General features: G+C 37.7%; 1 pseudogene; it reads right to left on the reverse strand.

Moving 5' to 3' along the window:
• Nucleotides 1-1332: 1332 nt before the first annotated feature.
• LOC131043464 (terpene synthase 6, chloroplastic-like) lies at nucleotides 1333-19688 on the reverse strand (annotated as a pseudogene).
• Between the last annotated feature and the right edge of the window lie 346 nt (nucleotides 19689-20034).

The raw sequence follows: 20034 nt of genomic DNA on the forward strand, positions 1-20034 counted from the left end.
GTGAGTGGAGGTAGAAATCCCATACACAAAGTAGTAGATCACTAACCTTAAAAAATAACTCCTAGAATTCTTGGTGGCCTCAAAATAGAAAGGGAATATTTGATAGCCTCACCCACATCAGGCACACAAAGAGTGGTTCAATAAGAGGGTTAAAGATCTCTCCCCAAGCCCAAAGTTGATCTAGGACCAAGTTATGATCCTCTAAAGATGAAAAATAATTAATGAAAGCCTTCAACACAAGGGAAGAGTTATATCTTACCAATCAAAAGGGGCTTCCAAACATATCACACCCACAAAAAATGGCAATAGTTGAAAAAAAGGCATGAGCTTTAACTAACCACAGAAACACTATTATTATTATAATGACTACTAATTGATATGATATATTTGTAGCTTAAACCATTAGAAATAAGTACAGATAGATATGGTTTATGAGAGGACTTATCAATGAAGCATCACAATAAATCTATGTCACTACTAGAGGAAAATAGTTTGTAAGGGAAAGTTATTTATAGAATTTAAACAAAATTGAATTATGTGTTAATTAGGTTGCAAATATGACTTTGACTTAGACCTAATATATGTCTAATAGATATTATAACTCTTGGTTTTATATGTAGGATTTTAGAAATAACATTAAAATCCCTACTGGATATTTTTGATAATGAAACTAATTATTCAAAAAATTAAGATTGTAATTCTCAACAAGAATTTGATTTGGATAAGTATTATGTTGTTGGATCAAAAGAAAGCTTTCTAATGCATTTTGGATTCAAACCACTTTAAGAAGTGGTTCTATTCTTTTGTGGAATTTTGCCATAAGGTTTGTTCTTCTCTTGGGTGGGGTGTTGTGGTTTATTATTGTGTTTTGTCTCCCATTGTTCCTTACTAATTTTTATTATCATTGATTGCTATTTTCACTTTTAGGGTTTGCCCACTCTAATTCATAACTTTAATTAGAAGCATTTACCATAATCCAAAATTAAAGAAATACAATTGAAATTGAAACCTCAAAAAAATAAAATTAAAAAATTCATTACTTCTCACTCTACAATTAAAAGTATACAATTAATTATAACCTAATGTTTTGGATCATACATTATTTTATATTTGAATGGATAGCTTAATTAAATGAATAAAGAGCTAATTCAAATTCAACAAATAGAAACTTAAACGACACCAAACTATTTTTAACCAAAAATTGATGAGGCAAGACAATACATAATTACTTTGAATTAAAAATGATACATATTCTAATTATTTTTACACAGAAACAAATTCAAAATATTCTACCAATATTTTTTTCTTTTTAACTACTATAATAACTGTACTCTTATTTTTATTGAATAAAAAGAAATATTTTAGATATTTCCTTAATCCATTGACAAGGATTCTCTTTATTAATAGCACCAGGTGGTACTATCTCAAACACTCTCTTTTAGAATTTATGATACAGGATCATTAATAATTGCCCTTACATGTTTAAGCATTGCAGTGGGAGACGTGATTTCATCACTGTTGAGGTAGTATAGGTGGACAATTTTGGCTAGATTCCAATATAACTGCTTGCTCTCGCGAGGTAGAACGCTAGGCTGCAATAAGTTCCTCAGTAGTTTTTGTGTGCTTTCATTTACTGTTTGTCTCATCCACTCAGTAGCATTCTCAACAGATGTCCCTGGATATTCTTTCATGAACAGTGACACGCAGTTTATCTTTCCTTGCTTGGTCTCCCTCTGAAAAACATATGAATAATTTACTTTCTCATCTCATCATTTCATAAAAATTGAAGTATTGCAAAGACATGATTTGGTTGAGATGTTTCAACTAAAAGTATATTATAAGTTTTAATCTGTTTAGATAGTTCGTCTTAAATTACAATAATAAATTGTTTTTTAATTGAAAAATCATATACTTTGATATCAAAATTTTAAATATATTGTTTAAATCCAACCTATTACCTCGTAGGTCAGAATGTCATTCAAAAGACGCCCGCAAATACTGACGAGATCCATTAGACTGTTGTACTCATGATGGTTGATGGTTAGCTCTGAAATCTCAGGCTCTACAAAATAGAGTGCTGTAAAAACAATTGGTTCCAGTCCGATAGTAATTTTTCCAGTTTTGATGTATTCCTCCAATGTTGGTATATATCCGTGTTTGACCCATTCAGCCTCCTCCATCATTGAGATTGCTAGCTTGTACCACTATAAGATTAAGCACAAAAAAGCATTAATGGGTTATTCTAACGATTTTGTTTTATAAAGCTTGTTGAAAGAAATTTTGTTCCCATACCGTCAAGTAATTCATATTCATGAAAAATATATGTAAGGAAGCAAAGGTGTGCGGAAACGCTTCCTACACTAATCTTGAGAGGACGGTTATGCAACTTTCAACTTAAATATTACTAAGATATCAAGAAATGCACAATAAAGCATAAACAAAATAGTAGTGAACACATAACACAGTGATTACCGAGGGGAAACCCTTCTGGGAGAAAAACCCCACCCTCCAAAACTCGCACAATGTATTATCAAATCAAGCTGATTACAATACACTTGCAATGCAAGTTCTTACAAGAGCACATCACCACAACTCGAACTCAGAGAGACTCCTTCTAGCATCCAGTCTTGCAAAAAACTCAATTATCAAACTCCTCCCCAAGCCCTCCTTTTATAGTGATTTTACAACCTAGAAACCACTTGTGGTTTTACAAAACCATGGGCTTAACCACCATGCCACATGGTGCCCATTTTTGACATTTACATTTCCAAAATGGAAAAACAACCAGGTTAAAATAGTAATCCCGTCCATAATTTTGTCCCCTAGCTTAGACCCTCTTAAAAGTCACAGAATGAGTCATTAAGGCTCTAAAAATGGCCCACCTATATTCTACTATAGACAAGACTCATTTTTAACAACTCACTAACCATTTTCCAATGCATAAACATGTGGAAAACTACCTCAAACAAATTCTGGAATTTTCCAGAAAAAGATTGAAAGGTTGAGACACATGTTTCTCAACAATATACACACCATTTCCCTTAAATGGGTGCTCAGATCCCTACCTTGAAAGGCCCAGGCATCCTGAGCAATATCATTGACAGTGTTATAAATTGCAGAGAACAAAATTTTCACATTGTCCGAATGATTACAAATCACTGTTGGATCCCACCTGCGAGACATTTGAAACAAGTAATATAAAGATATTAGTTTTTCACAATTCATAATAGTTCTTGATATGGCTTCTAGATTAGTTTATGTGAATTTGTTTGCATCAACGGTTCAAATCACACTCTGTGATCCATCATCAGGATGAATGAAAGCTCATGAAATAGTAAAGTAAAAAGTTGGGTTTCTATCATCCTGATGATGGATCACCGAATGTGATCTGAAACGTTGATGCAAACAAACTCACACAATCTAATCCAGAAACTATATCAAGAACAAGTAATATAGGCAATTCCTCTCTACATATACAGAATTAGGGTTTTTAGGGTGGAATGTATATGATAGCTATATAACTTATGATACAATTACCTCTTAACAGCATCAACAAAGTACTGAAGCTCTTCAATGGAGTCTGAACTGGCCACGTGATAAAAATCATCCATTAACACAGTAAGAGCTGCAATCTTAGTCCATACGATGCGTGCAGTAGACATTTCAGGGCTAAAAAGTGTTGAGGCAGCAGAAAAATAGGAGTCTACAACAGTGTTTCGAGCAAAGTGTAGGCTACCAAGTTTAGAGTCTACACTCCATCTGTTATGGTAGACAAAAACAGAAACCCTTATCAACCTCTCAGTGTAAATCTAACTCAGTGGTGGCACTCGTGTTATTCCAATTGTTTCCATAAGCTTTGTACTTACTTTTCTAACTGCTGCAAGTCCTCCTTTTGCACTGCTAGGCAAATATTGTAGTCATTCTTGGCTAAACTTAGAAAACAATCATTACCTAAACAAGGGATTCTGCAATCGAATTCCAAGGGTCAATTTTTAACACTATTGAAGTAGGTGATATATATACTTTAAACCAAAATAAATGAAATGGACCATGTAGATCTATGAAAGGTTACCGGTAAGAGGTCTTTCCTATCCGAATATCATCAAAACCATAGTTTTTGATGTATCTTAAATGTTCTATTCTCTCCAAACTAACCTACCAAGAGACAGCGAGCGCATACTTAACCTGCGAGGAATGGATTACCTACAAAGCTTAATGAAAGACATAATTTCAAAGAATAGTCATTTGTACCCTAAGGATTAATTTGATTACCTCTTCACTGAGGACTGTATTTTGTTCATCCATTTTGATATTCTCAAGATAGTTTTGGGAGAGGGATTTTGCTTCTTCGAAAACTCGTTCACCTTGGAACATCAACTGAGATGCTTTGTACAAATTCAGCATTGCTATCAAAGATTGGCCACTATTTTCTAGAGATTGTAGGAAGTCGCCATTTTTTAAATAATTGAGAAAGAGATCTACAGAATTGTTGGTTTCATTAGTAAGAAACAAAAATTTATTGAATTATGCATCACATGAAATGTCCCCAAATCTAGACTCTAGTAGTAAATTATTCTTTTGAGTTAGAAACTACCATACCCAAAATTGCATATCCATCATAACTGGTACTCATGCTTAACAGAGAAAAATATGAGAGACAATCAAGTTAACTTAAAACATTGTTTGGTTTGTTCAAAAAACCTGGAGACACATCATATCCATTGGATCTTAGAATCCTGAAACTGATAGAACTGTTAATTATGTCTGATGTTGATGATATTCCCTGAATTATTTCATTCTCTTTCCAGCATCTGCCCATTCAAAATATTGATTTCAGAAAAAATGGAAACCAAGGATAGAAACTACATTATCCAATCATAAGCAAAGGATTTATCACTTACCTATAGACATTATCTAGAACTTGTTTTGTCTCACATTTGAAATGTCTCGCTATACCTAACCTCTCCAACATATCCACCATTGAAAGACCAGTAATCAACTTTATGGGATAAACACTAGGCACTGCACCAACAAAATAATGCATGTTCAATGTGTATGAACATGATAAAATATCATCAAAGCATATACATAAACTTTTAAGGACCAACCTCCACTCTCCAAATTTTCTAGCATTGAATTCAAATACATAAGGCAACTAGATTTTCTAGTATGCTTCAGAGCACAAGCAGTTGCAGAGGGAGAATGGAAGAGTGAGCCATCCGTGCTCTCATGTCTTAACACTTTATCCCAGTCAACAATGTTCCGAATACCCTCAATGATGAAAACCATAGATGGTTTGTACTCATTGAGATGATCTATTCATATACTGCAAAAATGAAAGCAAGAATCAAACTATAAGAATAAATAAAAATAAGTACTGGGATTCAAAAGTATTGAATAAATAACCTAATTGTAAAAATTACCTTTGAATAAATAACCGACTGCAAAAATTACCTTTTAAGGATTTGTTCTCGCTTAGTGAGCATTAGTTCTATAGGAGGCGAATCATAAGGGAGGTCTAAGCACAAGTCTCTTGCATCTTCTAACATTGCAGCGAAGATCAGATCAAATCCAGTGGGATTATAGCAATCCTCATTGGTTATTTGTCCGATATTTTCTTTTATAAACTTCAAACTTATTGAAGAATAAAAGATGACCCAAAATCATACAGGAGAGATTCTATATATTTGCACTTGTAGATCAATATGTAGACATATCACACTGAAGCATAAAGCATAAAACTCAAAATTTTATTGACAAAAATGTGATATAGTTAGAGGATATTCATGTTCATGAGAATATATATTTAACATAATGTCGATTCTAATTGAATGAAAATAGATGATTACGATTCTTGTAATATTACAAATAATGAATGTGTTTGTCTTTTGAATTATAATAATAAAGCATACTACATTTATCATCAATGTTAAAAATAAAGCTATCAAATGTGATGATAATGAAGGAAAAATATATAAGAAAATATCTAATAAAGAGATGGAGAAGGAAGTGTGCACACATGTATTTGTATATATACAAATATATGTATACATGTATATGTATATATATGTATATATATGTACATATATTGACACACAAATATATATATATATATATATTCATGTATATATATTTAAAAAATGAACATTTTAATACCCACAATAATTGATATGAATAAAATGCTGATATGAAACAAATTGCACAAAAGAGGGATAGGCAGACCAACCCATTTGTAAACTAGATATTCGTATGATCATTGATGCTATTAGATTTCTATGATCTATAGAAATATTCATTAGCTATTGTGTATGAGTTTTTTAACATCATTGATCATAAAATTTAATTCCAAACATTGATAAATCTCATACACAATAAAATTCAAAAATAGCTAATGAATACTCATATGACCTATCATATGAAAAACTAGACATATAAATTAACAGCATTTCACCTACAGAATAGGTGGAAACATTGCATTTTGCATTTCTAAATCGCTATTGAGAAAATCTAGCAGATGGGTATGGAGATGGAAGCACAGTAGTTGCAAAGTTTATCTATTTAATCTCTTTGAGTATGACTATTAAATTTATATAAATTCAAAGATAACTTTAATAATTGCAATGATTATATGGAAAGAAATTTAATATTCATTTTAAATTAAGATTGACTCATACCAATGTAGAGAATCAGAGTTGAATAAATACATTTGGAAATTGAAATGTAACATTATTCAATGTAATCTTCAAAATATGCTAAAAACTAAAAATTATAATGGAGAGTAACACTACAATGGTCAGATCGGGTAGACTAAATCTCTGGAATGACATATCTGCTCTAATATAAAATAAGGCCAATGTCCACTGGTTGATTGCAAGTGATTTCAACTCTCCTTTGATCCCCTCTGGGAAGTTGGGAGGCTGTCCAGAGTAATCTGACATCATGACTGATCTTGCCGAATTCATTGGTAGGAATTGGCCGATCGATGTGGAACTAACGGGGCAAAAATTCACTTGGTCCAATCTTAGGAAGGGAAAGGATCTTATTCAGGTCAAACTTGAAAGATTTCTCTTCTTGGGAAATTGGGGAATTGGTCCCTCCTTGAAGCTCACTGCCCTCCCCAAAACTGTCTCTGACCACAACCCCCTCCTCCTTTGGAATACCACAAATGCCACAAGGAAAAATCATCCTTTTCGGTATGAAATTATGTAGAACTCTCATTCGGAGTTCAAGGATTGCATTAAAAGATGGTGGAGCACCTACATATGTGGCACACCTATGTTCTAGATTGTCTAGAGGCTCGACTTGGTCAAAAGAAACATCTAGGGTTGGAATAAATACTCCTTCGGGGATATCTTCAAGCAAAAAAGGAGATCAATAGTAAACTAACTGTTATCCAAGACCGCATTGATCAAGGTGACTCCCTTGAAGCTATCCATATGGAGGAGCCTGCTCTCATAGAAAATGGAAGGAAAACTCCCACAAAGAAGAACTTTACTGGAAACAGAAATCTAGGGTTCAATGGCTCAAGGAGGGTGACGAGAATACGACTTTTTCTAATAGATCTGCTATTATCCACAGGCATAGAAACCACATCTCCTCCCTCATGGATGATAACAATCAAGAGGTCAAGGATGAGGACAATTTGAGTAGACTAACTGCCAACTATTTTGCCACTTTGTTTAGGGAAGATGGTGACCTGGCGGCCCTTGTTGGGGAGGATCTTCTTAACTACCTCCCACCACCCCTCTCGGTCGAAGATAATAACCTCATTTTGGCCCCTGTTTCTCAAGAGGAAGTCAGGTCTGCTATTTTTTCTATGGGTTCCTTCAAAGCCCAGGGTCCTAATGGTTTCCCCGTAGCTTTTTTTCAAGATTTATGGGATGTGGTGGGCCCTGATGTTGTTCTGGCCACCAGGGATTTTTTCAAATCTAAAAGGATTCTCAACAAGCTCAATCAAACCTTCATTTCCCTTGTCCCTTAAACTCAGGAGGCATCTATCCTAAAGGACATCCACCCTATCAATCTCTGCAACACTATTTATAAATTTTTCAACAAAGTTCTTGTTAATAGGCTCAAACCTTTCTTGGATCCTTTGATTAGCCCTTCCCAGAAAGGTTTTGTCCCGTGTAAACAGATTCTTGATGCGATCATCTCTATTCATGAGATTATTCACTCCATGGATAAGTGTCATCAGCCAAGGATGGTGCTCAAGCTTGACATCTCCAAGGCCTATGATAGAGTCAACTAGAACTTCCTTTCCAAAGTTATCAAAGCTATGGGGTTTGGAGATAAACTCATCAAGCTTATTGGGGAATGCATATCTATGGTCGCCTACACTATGCTTCTCAACAGGAGCCCCCTGGAGAAGTTCAGGGCCTCCAGAGGGTTACGACAAGGGGATCCTCTCTCCCCTTACCTTTTCATCATCCTTGCTGAAGTGTTGGCTTCTAACTTGAATTCTATGGTTCAGAGGGGAGCTCTACTGGGCATTAAACCTTCCTGTGCAACGCCTCCTAATGTTTTGCTACAGTTTGTCGATGACACTATTCTTTTTGGTATCTCCTCTATGTGGGAAGCTAAGGCTTGGACATCCTTTCTCAACTCCTATGCTCTAGCCTCTGGCCAACACATTAACTATGAGAAGAGAAACATTTACTTCTTTCACACTCATGTCCAACTCCAAGATAAAGTCTACAAAATCCTTGGTTGTCAAAGGGCCTCCCTCCCTGGCACCTACCTAGTGTTGGCATATGTGCAGAGCATGATGACATGATGATACTGTATGTTGTCATTGATGTCAATATGCTGAATTATGAACTGGTATGGTGTAGTAAGAAAACTGGCAAGAGAACCGCTATGATGATGTAAACTGGTATTTGTGAAAAATTGAAGCGGTATGTTTGTTCAAGGTGAACAGGTATGTTGGAATGAGATCTGGTAAATGGAAGTTTTGCATCAAGGTTTCATTTGGTATGACTATCGATTGGTAGTCTCAGCTTCGGGGATTCCTGTTGATGCATTCCAAGATTGTGTGATTCAACCAATGACATCTTGTGATGAGTTAACATTGTATGAAGACTAGATAAGTGTTGCCACGTCAGTCTTGTGTGCATGAAGGATTTCCTTGAGGATCTTGCATGGAGAGTGATCTTATCTACCTCGGGAATGTGCGAAGTCTCTATAAACAATGGAGAGCGCATGATGAGTTATCATCTTCCTGAAGCGGCAAAGAATTAACATTAGAGAACACCTTGAGATCTACTCAAGATTGTTGTATTTGATGCAGTGTGATTAATGGTCAGGATTGAACCGACTGGATTGTAAAACCTAAATGTTTAGGGTTTAGGGTTTATGCTACCGACCTATCTGTTTCCTATAAGGTCGATGATGTTTTTCATTTTGAAGTTGTTGGCAAATGGTATGTGTGTATCCCAGTGAGTGATACTTGATTCTTGCTAGACCGAAGAAGTGTGTTGATACCTGCAGAGTGTGATTGCAGAAGAAAAGGAGCATAAGTGGATATGCCTTGGCATTTAGTGTTGTTATCATATCAGTGTATTACCTATTGACCTTTAACCATTTCAGCCATTGGAAAATCCCTTAACAGGGTAGCTTTAACATGCTTTTGTGTAAATCCGTTAACATGGTGACTCAATTCAATGAGTTCTTCAAATCCTCTTGTGAGGTATCCTTTAACAGGGTTCTAACCTTTAACTAGTATTTAGCCATTCCTTAACTGGGTGATCCCTAGCAGGATCGGTTCCAAGCAAAACCTATTGTAAAAGTCTCTAACCAGACTAGGCTCCTAATAGAGAGAACTTCAAAAGAGTTCAAAGAAAAGCTTGTGGGTATTCATCCCCACTATGGTTTTTCCCAGTTGGGTTTCCACGTGAAAAATCGGTGTGTTATGTGTGATGCCTTTCCTGTGATGGTTTAGTGTCTTATGTAAAACTGGTAAAATATGTTGAACTCGAAGTCATTATATTTTTTATGATAAATTACTTGCTTATGCATAAGGGTGAAGTGGAAATGAGGTATTAGATTGTATGGAAAGCTAAGGGTTACCGGTTTATGTCTTTCACATTCTCACTATGTTTTACCGGTAGTAATCTGGTTTAGACCGGTGTTAGCGCTTGCCAGTCAAGTGCACTGTTTGCAGTCAAACCAGTTCAGGAAAAGTGTTTTTGCTTGTACTAATTCACCACCCCCCCTCTCAGTACCAGTTTGGTACTAACTGTTCATCATTTATTCATCAATTGGTATCAAAGCATCTTCTAGGTCCTCTGTGTTGTAAGCTTAACCACTTGAGGAAAAGATCCTACTCTAATGATGAAGAGGGAAAGTCCAAAGTTCAATAGAGACACCTTTAAAATATGGAAGGACAAAATGAAGATATACATCAAAAGCATGGGTGCTCAACACTAGAGCTATGTTGAGAATGCTTATGTTATCCCTACCGATACTCTCACCGATGATCAAAAGAGAGAGATTCAGGAGAATGGACAAGTCATGGAAGCCCTAATCAGCAGTCTATCTAAAATTGAGTTTATTGATGTTCAGGATAAAGACAATCCCAAAGAAGTATGGGATGCTCTTGAGAATATCTATGGCGGTGATGAGCATGTGAAACAAGCTGAGGAAGAGATCCTTAGGGGAAAGTTTGAAGACATGCGGATGGTTGAACGAGAGACCATTCAACAATATGGAATAAGAATCAAAACTATTGTTGGAGACATCAAGAGTGCAGGTAGTATAATAGATGATTCCACTATTGGTATAAAAGTTTTGAGATCCTTACTACCAGTCTATGCAATAAGGGTTGCTGCTATTCAGAAGTTGAGGTTTATAGACAAGACAAAGGTATCCCTAGACTCCATCATTGCTAAGTTGACAACTTATGAGCTAAATAATTATGATGGCAGTATTCAGAAGACTGAATTAGCCTTTAGAGCATCTCCTACACCATCTAGAAAGGGTAAAGAAGCTAGTACCAGTGGTGAACCAAGACAAAGCAGAGAAATGGATGATGAGGAGATCCTGATGGAATTTGAAGTTGTTCTTGCCAAGAGACTTCCTAAGGGAACCGGTAAATATAGAGGTAAGCTCCCTTTGAAATAATTTTCTTGCAATAGCATAGGACACATTGCTATAGACTATCCTAATGGTGATAACAAGGACAAACCGGAGAAGTTCAAGAAGTTCAAGAAGTTCAAAGGAGGAAACAGGAGAAACTATTTTGTAGCAATTGATGAAGGTGTCACTGATGAGGAATCAGAAGATGAAGATAGTGAAGACATTGTGTTTGTAGCAGTTAAGGAAGATGTGTTAGACAAGAAGTCTCTTGTCTCCCACTTTGATAATTCCAATGAGTGGATTATTGGCAATGGCTGTTCTCACCATATGACTAGTGACCGGAGTAAGTTTAGATCTCTAGAAGAGTATGATGGTGGTGTGGTTCATTTTGGTAATGATGCACCATGTATGGTAAAAGGAAGAGGGTCCATCTCTCTAAATGGAAAAAGCAGTGCTGAAAGTGTGTATTGGGTAGAAGGTCTCAGACACAACCTTTTGAGTGTTGCCCAGCTGAATGATAATGGACTCACTCTAGAATTCAGAGGTGGAGTGTGTAAAATAAAAGGTAAAAGTGGTGAACTGATGGCCACCAATATATAGACCAAAGGTAACCTATTTCAGCTAAATGTAAATATCAGTACATGTCTAATGGCTAAGTTTGATAATAGTTAGACATGGCATAGGAGACTCTACCATGTAAACTTTGATAATGTTGTGAAGGCCAGTAAGATCAAGTCAATTAGAGGATTGCCTATGCTGAGCAAACCAGAAAATCCTTTGTGTAGAGAGTGTCAACTGGGGAAAATGTCTTCCTCAACCTTCAAAGGTAAATTTTTCATTACAGACAATTTACTTGATCTTGTGCATACTGATTTGTGTGGTCCTATGAAAACTAGGAGTGTGTAGGGAGATAGGTATTTTATGATTCTTACTGATGATTTCTCAAGAATGATGTGGGTCACATTCTTGAAGCACAAGTCTAAAGCCTTTGGAAAGTTCAAAGCCTTCAGAGCACTTGTTGAAAAAGAAAGCAGTAAGAGGATTAAGTGCCTAAGAACTGATCAAGGAAGAGAATTCGCTTCTAGTGAATTCAATAAGTACTCTGAACAGAACAACATCAAGAGGAAACTATCTACCCCACAGACTCTGCGGTAGAATGACCTAGCAGAGAGAAATAACCAGACTGTAGTTGAAGCAGCCAGAAAAATGCTGATCCAAGGAAAAGTTGCTCACACCTTTTGGAGAGAAGCGGTGAGCACTATAGTCTACACAATGAACCGGGTACCCATCAAAAAGGGTAAGGATAAAACACCTTATGAGTATTGGACTAGTAAGACACCTATGGTAAGCTACTTTAGAGTGTTTGGTAGAAAATGCTATATCAAAAGGAGTGAACATCAAAGCAAGTTTGATGCAAAATGTGATGAGGGAATATTCCTAGGGTATTCCACAAAGAGCAAAGCTCTCAAATGTTTCAACAATAGGACTCAAAGAATTGTTGAAAGTATAAATGTTAGAGTTGATGAAACCTCTGAGAAACCTAAGGAAACCGATAGTGAGCAAGTAGGAGATGAACCGCTAGTAACCTTTTGGCAACCAGTTGCAAACAGCCTAGCACTAGTAACAATGCTCCTACACCGGTAGATGCTGATGCTGATGAAGATGAGAATGAAGAAGAAAAGCAAGAGGAACCAACTAAGATCATTCCTAGGTATGTAAAGTTGAATCATGATCCAAAGCAGATCATAGGAGATAAGGATGCAAGAATTCTTACAAGAAGAAAGGTCAAAGAAAACTCTTGCATGATCTCTGAATTTGAGCCTAAAACATTCAAAGAGGCACATAAAGATGAAGACTGGATCAAGGCAATGGAAGAGGAACATGACCAGATAGAAAAGAATGATACATGGTCTTTAGTACCCAGACCTGAGCATAAAAATGTCATAGGCACCAAATGGGTCTTACAAAATAAACTGAATGAAGATGGCACAATGGTAAGAAACAAAGCTAGACTGGTGTGCAAAGGATATGATCAAAAAGAAGGAGAAGACTATGGAGAAACCTTTGCTCCAGTAGCCAGATTGGAAGGAGTTTGTATGCTTCTTGCATATGCAACCTTCAAGGGGTTCAAATTATATCAAATGGATGTAAAATCTGCATTCCTAAATGGAATACTTGAAGAGGAGGTGTATATAGAGCAACCAGATGGGTTTTCCCTATCAGAAGATAGTGACATGGTGTGTAGGCTACATAAAGCCTTGTATGGACTAAAGCAGGCACCTAGAGCATGGTATGAACACTTGCACTCCCATCTTGTGAAGATTGGATTTGAGAGAACAAGTGAAGATAGTAATATCTATCTGAAGTCAATAGGAGATCAGATTCTAATCTGTGAGGTATTTGTTGATGACATAATTTTTGGAGGAGATGACAAGATGAGTCATGATTTTGTAGATGAGATGAAAAAGGAATTTGAGATGTCACTTATAGGGGAGAATAAGTTCTTCATTGGACTATAGATTCAACAAATGAAAGATGGAATCTTTATCACTTAGTCCAAGTATGTCAAACAGGTTTTGAAGACCTTTGGCATGGAAGACAACAAACTGGTTGGTACACAAATGGTGACTGGTTGTAAACTATCAAAGGAGGATGACTCGGTGTTGGTAAATGAGAAGGAATACCGATCAATGATTGGTAAGTTGCACTATGTAGTACATAGCAGACCGGACATTGCACATGCAGTGGGCATTACTGCATGATTCCAGAAATGCCCAAGGGAATCCCACTTGGTAGCCGTCAAGAGGATTCTTAGATATCTAAAGGGAACTATTGATTATGGATTATGGTATCCATACAGTAGTGATTTCCACTTGAAAGTGTTTACAGATGCTGATTCGGCTGGTAATGTGAACAACTAGAAGAGCACAACCAGTGCTGCATTCTTTCTTGGTGGTAGACTAGTCTCATGGATGAGTAAGAAGCAAAGTTGTATCTCTTAGTCTATAGAAGAAGCAGAGTATGTTACAACATTTATGAACTGCACCTAGAGAATTTGGATGAAGCATGTATTAAATGGCTTCAAAGTTCTTGTATTTGAACTAGTAAGTATGTTTTGTGACAACACAAGTGCAATTAATATCTCCAAGAATCCAGTTTTACATGCTAGAACCAAGCACTTTGAGCTCAAGTATCATTTCTTGAGAGAAACGGTTTAGAACAAAGAGGTTGTACTGGAACATGTTTCCAGTAAGGAGCAGTTAGCAGACATTTCACCGAGCCTCTACTAAAGGCTACCTTTACCTATTTGAGAGGTGAATTAGGGGTGCTGCCCCTTCAAGAGGTGAACTAAAGGTGTGTGCTCCACATCAGTCAAGTCTTACATTGATATATCTTTTTTTGGATTGGTGTGTTGAAGGATGCTTCTCCTTAGGGGGAGTAGCATAGTGGAACATAGATGTGTATGTCTCCACTTTGGTATTGTTGTCAAAGGGGGAGAAGATATGAAGCGGAGAAGATATCTACAGTATTGGGGAGAAGATGTGAAGCAGAAGCAGAAATATATCTTTGTATATTGCCATCAATGCCAAAGGGGGAGATTGTTGGCATATGTGAAGAGCATGATGACATGATGATAATGTATGTTGTCATTGATGTCAATATGCTGAAGTATGAAGCAGTGTGGTGTAGTAAGCAAACTGGAAAGAGAACCGGTATGTTGGAATGAGAACCGGTAAATGGAAGTTATGCATCGAGGTTTCATTTGGCATGACTATCAGTTGGTAGTCTTAGCTTCAGGGTTTTCAGTTGATGCATTCCAAGATTGTGCAATTCAACCGATGACATCTTGTGATGAGTTAGAATTGTATGAAGACTAGATAAGTGTTACCACATCAGTCTTGTGCGCATGAAGGATTAGACCTTCCCAGAAGGGTTTTATCCTAGGTAAACAGATTCATGATCTGATCATCTCTACTCATGAGATTATTGACTCCATGGATAAGTGTCATCAGCCAAGGATGGTGCTCAAGCTTGACATCTCCAAGGCCTATGATAGAGTCTACTAGAACTTCCTTCTCAAAGTTCTCAAAGCTATGGGGTTTGGAGATAAACTCATCAAACTTATTGGGGAATGCATATCTATGGTCATCTACGCTGTGCTTCTAAACGGGAGCCCCCTGGAGAACTTCAAGGCCTCCAGAGGGTTACAACAAGGGGATCCTCTCTCCCCTTACCTATTCATCATCCTTGCTGAAGAGTTGGCTTCTAACTTAAATTCTTTGGTTTGGAGGGGAGCTCTATTAGGCATTAAACTTTCCTGTATGACACCTCCTAATGTTCTACTGCAGTTCATCAATGACACTATTCTTTTTGGTATCTCATCTATGTGGGAAGCTAAGGCTTGGAAATCCTTTCTCAACACCTATGCTCTGGCCTCTCACCAACACATTAACTCGCCAACACATTAACTATGAGAAGAGAAACATTTACTTCTTTAACTATGAGAAGAGAACCTACCTAGTGTTGGCATATGTGTAGAGCATGATGACATGGTGATATTGTATGTTGTCATTGATGTCAATATGCTAAAGTATGAACCAGTATGGTGTAGTAAGCAAACTAGCAAGAGAACTGGTATGATGATGTAAACCGATATTTGTGAAAAAGTGAAGCGTATGTTTGTTCAAGGTGAATAGGTATGTTGGAATGAGAACTAGTAAATGGAAGTTTTGCATTGGGGTTTCATTTGGCATGACTACCGGTTGGTAGTCTCAACTTCGGGGTTTGTGGTTGATGCATTCCAAGATTGTGCGATTCAACCAATGACATCTTGTGATGAGTTAACATTGCATGAAGACCAGATAAGCGTTGCCACATCAGTCTTGTGCATGTGAAGGATTTCCTTGAGGATCGTGCATGGAGAGTGATCCTATCTACCTCGAGAATATGCGAAGTCTCTATAAATGGTGGAGAGCGCGTGATGAGTTATCAGCTTCCTGAAGTGGCAAAGAATAAACATTGGAGAACATCTTGAGATCTATTCAAGATTGTTGTATTCGATGCAATGTGATTAACAGCCAGGATTGAACTGATTGGATTGTAAAACCTAAATGTTTAGGGTTTAGGGTTTATGCTACCAACCTATCTGTTTCCTATAAGGTTGATGATGTTTTTCATTTTGAAGTTGTTGGCAAATGGTATGTGTGTATCCTAGTGAGTGATACTTGATTCTTGCTTGATCGGAGAAGTGTGTTGATACCTGCAGAGTTTGATTATAGAAGAAAAGGAGCTTAAGTGGATTTGCCTTGGCATTGAGTGTTGTTATCAGATTAGTGTATTACCTACTGACTTCTAACCATTTTAGTAGTTGGAAAATCCCTTAATCGGGTAGCTTTAACAGGCTTTTGTGTAAATTCTTTAACATGGTGACTCAATTCAATGAGTTCTTCAAACCTTTAACAGGGTTCTAACCTTTAACTAGGTATTTAGCCATTCCTTAACTAGGTGATCCCTAGCAGGATTGGTTCCTAGCAGAACCTATTGTAAAAGTCTCTAACCGGACTAGGCTCCTAATAGAGCAAACTTCAAAAGAGTTCAAAGAACAGCTTGTGGGTATTCATCCCCACCTTGGTTTTTCCCAGTTGGGTTTCCACGTGAAAAATCAGTGTATTATGTGTGATGCTTTTCTTGTGATAGTTTAGTGTTTTATGTCAAATTGGTAAAATATGTTGAACTAGCAGTCATTATATTTTTGATGATAGATTACCTGTTTATGCATAAGGGTGAAGTAGAAATGAGGTATTAGATCATAAGGAAAGCTAAGGGTTACCAGTTTATGTCTTTGACATTCTCACTGTGTTTTATCGATAGTAATCTGGTTTAGACTGGTGTTAGCACTTGCCAGTCAAGTGCACCGTTTGCAGTCAAACCGGTTTAGGAAAAGTGTTTTTGCCTATACTAATTCACCTTCCCCCTCTCAATACCGGTTTGGTACTAACTGTTCATCATTTATTCATCACCTAAGCCTCCCTTGATTGTTAAAGATGTCTCTAATTCCTTCTGGATCTCTATCCTTGAAAGAATGCAGAAGAAATTGGTTGGTTGGAAAGGTAGATTCCTTAGTAGTGCTGGAAAATTGCAGCCGCTCTCCTCCTCCCCCTAGGGATTGCCTAAGTACTTTTTCTCCCTTTTAAAGATTTATGTGGCTATGGCTGCTAAGCTGGAGAATATCCAAAAGGCTTTCCTCTAGATGGGAATGGAAGAAAAGTAGAGGCTCACTTTGGTGGGCTGGGACAAAATTTGTCTTACGAAGGCCATGGGCAGCTTGGGAACCCACAAGATCTCAAGGTTCAATAAGGCCCTACCAAAATTTCTTGGAAGCTTTTGAATAAGAACATGAACTGGAGTAGGATCATCAGGGCCAGGTACCTAGGTAATGGGGACTTTTCCTTTGTTCTAAAAGAGGAGGGCCTTCCTAGGGATTCCAAAATTTGGAATAACATCTTGAGCTGTAGGGACCCTTTATCTCATGGCTTGAGGTGGATTATTGGAAATAATAGGAATATTCTCTTCTGGAAGGATTTCTGGTTAGGAGAGAGACCCCTTGCTTTTTTTCCCTCCCTTAGAAGGCCTTAGGATGCTATTGAAAGCTTCTTTGGAGATAGGGTCAATGATTATTTCAACAACTGCACTTGGAGGGCCTTGGAGAATTGTTGCATTTGGCTGGTATGTTCCTCCCCCTTTTCCTAGGGAGGATAGATTCATTTGGAAGTGGGACCCCTCTAGAGACTTCTCTTTCAGAACTTCCTACACCGACTTTGTTAGAGAACCTATTTACACCTCTATTTGGAAGGAGCTCTGGAATCCCCAGCTCATCCCCAAGGTTAATTTCTGAATTGGTGGAATTATTTCCTCAACAAAATTTTGACCCAAGACAATTTGGTCAAGTGGGGATTCCAATTCCCTAATAGATGCATCCTCTACCAAAACGATGAGGAAAGCCCTGCTCATCTCTTCCTCCACTATGCCTTTACTCGGGAGCTCTAGGGGATGGTCTACAACAAGCTCAATATCTATTGGATTATGAATGATAATATTATAAATTTGTCCTAGGAGTCTTGGGGCCACTCTTCCAACCCCCTTATCCAACAACTATGGAAGAAAATCCCCCCTCATGTGAGCTGGAGTATCTAGAAGGAAAGGAATGATAGGATATTCAGAGATAAAGAGGCCTTTGTGGAAACTGTGTTTTCTCGATTCCTTAAGTTGATTCTTGAGAATATCTCTGTTTCTAAAACCCGGGTGATGACCAAGCCCCCTCTACCTAGGACTAGTAAATTGCTAGATGTTGGAACATTCCCCTCTCATTCTCTCTTGTTGACTGCTCTAAGAGACTCCTAAGACAAAGCATGGTTTGGACCCCTTTGGCTACACATTTCAAACACAATTTTGATGTGGCTACCAGGGGGGTCTGGCTCCTAGTGGAGGGGTTATCAGATCCCATTTGGGGGCCCTTGTTGTTGCTTATGCGAGTAACCTAAATGGGCATTCCTCTAATCAAGCTGACGCTGTGGCCTTAGCCTGGGGTATTAGTCTCTCCCTCACCATGAGAATCAAGATTATGGACATTAAGGGTAACTCCAAGCTCATCATTGATGCTGTCAAAGGGTGGATTAAGATTAATTGAACCATTGAGGGAACCATCATGGACACCCTAAGGCTCATCTTTATGCTTGAATCATTCAAAATTATGCATTTCTTTAGGGAAGGCAACATAGTGGTGGATGCCTTGGTGGCCATTGGCCTAAACCTCTCAGGATTGAGATGTTGGAGGAGTCACAATTCCCTCCCGGACCATGTTAACTTCCTTCTCCAGGAAGAGAAATCCAAAATCTTTACTAATGATTGAGCGGTTGCCAAGTGCTTTCTTTACTCTCCTCTCTTCCCTTGGGGTAGACTGGAGGTGTTGGTTTCATAATTCAAATTTTGGGAATATCCCTTTGATTCCTTTTGATGTGGTGGTGACTTCTTTGGTCAGGCTGGCGATGATGGACGTGTTGCTATGTTGGCAATTCCTTTAGGCTTACAACATCATGATGAGGTACAATTAGATTGGCAACGTGTTGGTTACTGCCGATATTTACTGGCTCTTCATGCCTCGTAACTAGCAAATCATTTCTAAAAGTGACTTCATTTTTTCCCATGTGCCCAACTTCATGTCTCATTTATTAACGTGTGGCTTGCACACTTCCCATTATCTCTTCTTGGCTTGCTTCTCAAAGGGTCTCTACAACTTTCTATGTGCTAATTTTTTCATGACTAAAGAAGCTTTATTGGTCAAGGATATGGGGGGCGACAGAGTTAGATACAAACCAGATAATCTGGATGATTTTAAAAATGACCCCCCGGTCTAGAGTTTCTGAGTTGAAGGTGAGGCTGCTGATTTTTTTGAATGCCTGAAGGACCACGATGAGCAATTCTTGGCTGTTTTTTCCTCCTCCTAGTTTGGTAGGTGTGTCTCGGTGGGCGGCATTGCCTTTGATGTCTCTAATGAGACTATTTACCAAGCTACGAAGCTGACCCTTAACGGCCATTGCTAGAAGCGTACTAGCCATGTTGCAAATAGCGAAGGTTTGAAACTATTCTTCCGTAACTGCAAAGAACCTGTCAAGATACAAGGTGAGTTTGGTTCGGAGGAGCTCAAACACCCATGGAATATGATCTTCCTTATGATCATGAAGTACTTCACTCTTGAAGGCAGGCATAAGGTATTCTACTACTATCATTTGCTCCTTCTCAATCACTTCCAAAACAATGATTTGCTTTGACTACCCTTTTATTTACTGCATTCTATTTAAAGCTCTATTAAAGACACCATGGATCCCAAGCATGGGGATAAGCCACCCTACCTCCTTCACCATGGCCTCATCTACAAGCTGTATAAATTTCATGAGGCCCTTA

The sequence above is a fragment of the Cryptomeria japonica genome, chromosome 4 (assembly GCF_030272615.1).
Source record: "Cryptomeria japonica chromosome 4, Sugi_1.0, whole genome shotgun sequence".
Taxonomy (NCBI): domain Eukaryota; kingdom Viridiplantae; phylum Streptophyta; class Pinopsida; order Cupressales; family Cupressaceae; genus Cryptomeria; species Cryptomeria japonica.